Source organism: Bos grunniens, chromosome 15, assembly GCF_055505025.1.
Source record: "Bos grunniens cultivar Pamir isolate PY7600 chromosome 15, Bosgru_T2T1.0, whole genome shotgun sequence".
Taxonomy (NCBI): domain Eukaryota; kingdom Metazoa; phylum Chordata; class Mammalia; order Artiodactyla; family Bovidae; genus Bos; species Bos grunniens.
In genome coordinates this window covers 57,292,959-57,299,068 of record NC_141179.1, presented here as the reverse complement: position 1 = coordinate 57,299,068, position 6,110 = coordinate 57,292,959, and positions in this window count along the sequence as shown.

Below are 6,110 nucleotides of genomic sequence, written 5' to 3'. Positions count from 1 at the left end.
TTAAGGAGCTAAAAATTTAACATTAGGGATGAATTTTCAGAGAAGGCAATGGCAACCCACTCCAGTATTCTTGCCTGGAAAATCCCATGGACGGAGGAGCTTGGTAGGCTGCAGTCCATGGGGTCACGAAGAGTCGGACACTTACTGAGCGACTTCACTTTCACTTTTAACTTTCATGCATTGGAGAAGGAAATGGCAACCCACTCCAGTTGCCTGGAGAATCCCAGGGACGGGGGAGCCTGGTGCGCTGCCATCTATGGGGTCACACAGAGTCAGACACGAATGAAGCGACTTAGCAGCAGCAGCAGCAGCAGCAGGGATGAATTTTAACTATGGTCAGGTATGCATTTTTAAAAAATATCACTAGACAACTCTTGAAAGGCACATTTTGGAAAGGTATACTGGAAGTAGTGAGATCTTAACACTTAGCATAGTAGTACTAAGAAGTTGTTACCAGGGTGATGATTATCAGCCTGTTGTAGTTCAGTTGCTAAGTTGTGTCCAACTCTTTGCAACCCCATAAACTGCAGCATGCCAGGCTTCCATGTTCTTCACTATCTCCTGAAGTTTACTCAAACTCATGTCCACTGAGTCAGAGATGCCATCCAACCACCTCATCCTCTGTTGCCCTCTTCTCCTGTTGTCCTCAATCTTTCCCAGCATCAGGGGTCTTTTCCAATGAGACCACATTTCACATAAGGTGGCCAAAGTTTTGGAGCTTCAGCATCAGTCCTTCCAATGAATATTCAGGACTCATATCCTTTAGGACTGACTGGTTTGATCTCCTTGCTGTCCAAGGGACTCTCAATAATCTTCTCCAACACCACAGTTCAAAAGCATCAATTCTTCAGCACTCAGCCTTCTTTATGGTCCAGCTCTCACATCCATACATGACTACTGGAAAAACCATAGCTTTGACTAGACAGACCTTTGTCAGAAAAAATGATGTCTCTGCTTTTTAATATGCTAAGTTTGTCATACCTTTTCTTCCAAAAAATAAAAATAAAAAATAAAGTTAAGTGTAAGAGCCAAAAAAACCCAAAACAAAACAAAACAAAGAGCAAGTGTCTTTTAATTTCATGGCTGCAATCACTGTCTGCAGTGATTTTTGGAGCCCAAGAAAATAATGGGCATTGCAATCAATAAGAGAATGTCTAGGAAAAATGAGTAGGAAGTATAATAATCAGAATTTGGTAGGTAACCATGGGAATGGAGTTGGAAAGGAAAAAGGAGGAATTACAAATGAAATATTGGTTTCAAATCTTGTCATTTAGGGATTTGAAGACAGAGGCAATGAACTGTATTTGACGGAAAGATCCTTCAGGTTAGGGTTGATGGACTCTGAGGTGTCTACAGCAGGACATTCAGATGAATATGACCAGTAAACAGTTGGATATAAGTCTAAAAGTCAGAAATAAGATGAGAGCTAGAGAAATGCCTGGAGGAATCAGAGATTAAACAAAGGTGTAAATTTTTGAAGCAGGTTAGTTAAGAGAAAAAAAAGTAAAACAGAAAGAGAATTAATAACAAACTGGGGTACAAAGTTAGTTAATGCCTGAACTAAATGACTGACAAGAACTGAGTTTATGTGTAAGTTATTTTAAGGAAGAGCAAGACAAAACAGTCCATACCTTAAAAGACATTTAAAGTGTGGTGCTCTGAGCTAAGGTCAGGTGTTAGCCTTGTATTTCATCTCAGTCCCTGACTTGGTATCCGAGGCCACGCCCCTGGCCACGCCCACCCATACCTGCAGTCTTGGGCTCTTCATTCTGCCTGGCCGCCATCTTGAGAGACGTTGGCCTTCTCCAGCCTGTATTCCTGATTTAGGTTTCAAATTGCAGTCACTGTAAGTACAACTCTGTGCTTACCCCTTAGGCATCTCTAGAAAGATGAAGCTACATTAATACTCTCAATTTGGTAGGCACACCTTAGGCATTCTACCCTGTCAGCTCACTGTGTCTAGTGAAGCTGGCGCTGCCATCATCCTTCCCTGCTCAAGGGACAGCGCTAAGAACAAAGGGCTTCCACTTAAGCCAGTCCCCAGGCGGGGTAGGGCAGGAAGGGCGGGATGGGACGGGGTGGGTGTGGGGATGGGGGGCACCAAGCCCCGCAGCCCCTGGGCAGGGCCACTGTTTCGGCTTATCTGTACGTCATGCAGGTGTGAATGGCATTTTTATTTCTCTTCTCGAGTCACTGTTCATCTTTGCCTTGTCAGATGTCTGAAAGTTGTTTCATGCATTTTGTCCAGTTTTCTTGTTTTTTTTTTTATGTCTGTAGGGTAAATTTTGTTTTACTTTCTCAGTCCTAATGGACACAGCCTGGATTTTGCTCAGACAACTGGGTGAACGGGGGTGCCCTTTACTAACATGGAACTGACCTCAAGAGAAATAGATTTTGAAGGAAAAGTCAAGGGTTCAGTTTTGGACATACTAAATTTTGAGATGCCTGTGAAAAATCCAGGTTGAGTTTGCAGTAGAGTTTTGGATGTATGGGTTTGGAAATAGGAGAGATCTAGAAGAGAAATCATATTTATTAGTGTTTCTCTAAATAGTACTGAATTTTCATGTGAATTTGGTTACCCTGGCTGATAGATGCAAGGTAAAGAATTGGTGGATATGTGGGAAATTATGATAGTAATGATTCTGGCTAGAATGTTTCATTCAGTATTCAAGTAGTTTACCTTCCTCTCAGTCACAGAACTTTTGTTCAGAATGTCTTTCTTTGGCCAGTATTTGAAATATTCATATTGCAATTCGTATTGCAGTTTCAATACCAACCAATTAAAACTTTTTCTCATATAATTGTAATTTGCCTTTGACCCATGGTTTTTTTTATGAGTATAGTGTATAGTTCAAATGTCAGATTTTTTAGTTATCTTTTTATGATTGATTTCTGGTTTGATCGAACTGTAGCCAGAGAATATACCCTCCAGATTTTGTTACTGAACCACAACTGTTTTTTCAAGGGGCTTTATGGTTCCATAAAGTCCACTTTAGTTCTTTAACGCTGTCTAGTCATATTTGAGTTTACATATTTTCCAAATAGGATATTCCACTTAAAGCCATGGTCATATAGTCATTATTACTGTGTCCCATTATAAGGAGAACAGATTCTTAGTGAACTCATGCAAGTAGCTATATTTCCATGAAAATAAAAATACTGAGTTTCCAAATTGTGAAGGGATTGGGTAGAGAAGACATAAATGTTTCAATTTTACTTACAAAGTTATAACTTACCAGGTTACTATATGTTATAATTAGCTTAAGGGGAAAGCTTTCCCCATATATGGAAAACACAGATTAAAAGCCAGTAATATTTCAGATAAAAACTATAAAACGTATAACTATATTCATCAGTTCACTCTATCCAATGTACCTAATCTTTGATCTTATATTTTGTTAACAGTTTGAAGGAACCATCAGGGTTACATCAGTGTTTCCATTAGATTTCTGTAGTTATTCAGCTGAGCAGTGTGATCTGAATGTTTACAGAAACCTGTGGAAATGGCAACCCACTCCAGTGTTCTTGCCTGGAGAATCCCAGGGAGGGTGGAGCCTGGTGGGCTGCCTTCTATGGGGTCGCACAGAGTCGGACACGACTGAAGCACCTTAGCAGCAGCAGCAGCAGTACTAGTCAAAAGTCCTTTCTATGAATCTTAAAATGAAATTCTTTTTGCTTATGCATTAGAATGCAATAATAACTCTCTTTGAATAAATAACTCTCTTTTTCTCTTTGAAAAAGCTTAAAAAGCTTGGTTAAAGATCTGATGGGAATGCAGTTGACAAACTTGACATACAGTGTGTCATACAGTGTTTAAAGATAATAGCTAGAATTATGACTGATAATACTATACTCAGACATATCCAAGTTTTAGAAATTTCACATGATTTCTAGGAAATTTATATTAATGACATTTATCCATACTGTACAACTTAAGATTTATCACCACTCATTTTATAATGCTTCCCATGTAGTCTGAAATATCAAATAATCCTAATTAGTTTAATATTTCTCTCTTCGATGCTTCAGCAGCCCTCTGAAGCATCCCAAAGTTAGCTCGAGATCCAAAAAACTTCAATTAGAATTTGACCCTTGGGATTTTTTCGGAAATCTTTGTCAAAAAGGCTTTAAAATGCCTGGTCAAATAGGGTACAAGATGACTGTAAAGCACCACTTATTCACTTAACCAAAGTACCATTAAAAGATTTCAAAGGCAAATAAAGTTATGACAGATCACTTAAAGGAGGTGAGGAATGTAAAATCTGTAATCAACAGTAGCTCAGTATTCCAAGAAAACTTGGTTCTCTTAACAGAGAGCACCAAAACTTCAGTCTTTCATCATCTTACTTTTAATAACAAAGTCCCTAATTAGATCATTTACCTAATTAAAATCCAATCTAATCCTAACCATTTCTGACCACTTACAAAACTCTCCTCAGGGTTCCTTTCCCATAAACAACCTTCCACAATTTTCTGTGTACATATTGTTTAGTCGCTGAGTCATGTCCAACTCTTTTGTGACCCCATGGACTATATGCTGCCAGACTCCTCTGTCCAGGAGGTTTTCCAGGCAAGAACACTGGAGTGGGTTACCATTCCTGCTCCAGTGTATCCATATTAGGTTAACCTTCATTTTCTCTCCCATTTTAAAATAACCAGGATCAGGAAAAAATCACTTTGTTTTCCCTTAACAAAAAGCATTTCCATTTTTTCATACTTTCTTGCACTGAAAACGCATATCTTTCCTGTATGCTAAAATATTTCCCTTATTATTTCTAGTAGCTTGAATTATGTGTATTTTATTATTTTTCCTTAGTTTTTTTTAAAGGCTGAGTAATATTCCATTAGAATCTACCTGACAATACAAAAGATAAGGGTTTGACCCCTGAGTTTGGAAGATCCCCTGGAATAGGAAATGGCAACCCTCTCCAGTATTCTTGCATGGGAAATCCCAGAAAAGAGAAGCCTGGCAGGCTACAGTCCATGGGGTTACAAAAGAGTCAGACACAACCTAGTGACTAAACAACAAATATTCCATTGTGTGTGTGCATCTTATATATCACATCTTCTTTTTCCACTCATTCGGTGATGGACATTTAGCCTGCTTACATGTCCTGGCTATTGTAAATAGTGCTGTAGTGAACACTGGGGGTCATGTATCTTCTCAAATTACAGTTTTCTCCAGATACATGCCCAGAAGTGGGATTGCTGAATCATATAATAATTCTATTTGTAGTTTTTTAAGGAACCTCAATGCTGTTCTCCATTGTGGCTGTACCAATTTACATTTCCACCAACAACAGTGTGGGAGGGTTTCCTTTTCTCCACACCCACCACAACACTGATTGTAGATTTTTTGATTATGGCCATTCTGACCAGTATGAAACAGTATGAAAAGGCAAAAAGATAGGACACTGAAAGATGAACTCCCCAGGTCGGTAGGTGCCCAATATGCTACTGGAGATCAGAGGAGAAATAACTTCAGGAAGAATGAAGAGATGGAGCCAAAGCAAAACAACACCCAGTTGTGGATGTGACCAGTGATGGAAGTAAAGTCTGATGCTGTAAAGAGCAATATTGCATAGGAACCTGGAATCTTAAGTCCTTAAATCAAGGCAAATTGAAAGTGGTCAAACGGGATGGCAAGGGTGAACACCGATATTTTAGGAATCAGCAAACTAAAATGGACTGGAATGGATGAATTTAACTCAGATAACCATTATATCTACTACGGTGGGCAAGAATCCATTAGAAGAAATGGAGTAGCCATAATAGTCAACAGAAGAGTCTGAAATGCAGTACTTAGCTGCAATCAAAATGACAGAAAGATCGCTGTTTGTTTCCAAGGCATACCATTCAGCATCACAGTAATTCAAATCTATGCCCTGACCAGTAATGCTGAAGAAGTTAATGTTGAATGGTTCTATGAAGACCTACAAGACCTTTGACTGGGTGGATCACAACAAACTTTGGAAAATTCTTAAAGAGATAGGAATACCAGACCACCTGACCTGCCTCCTGAGAAATCTGTATGCAGGTCAGGAAGCAACAGTTAGAACGGGACACGGAACAAAGACTGATTCCGTATTGGGAAAGGAGTACGTCAAGGC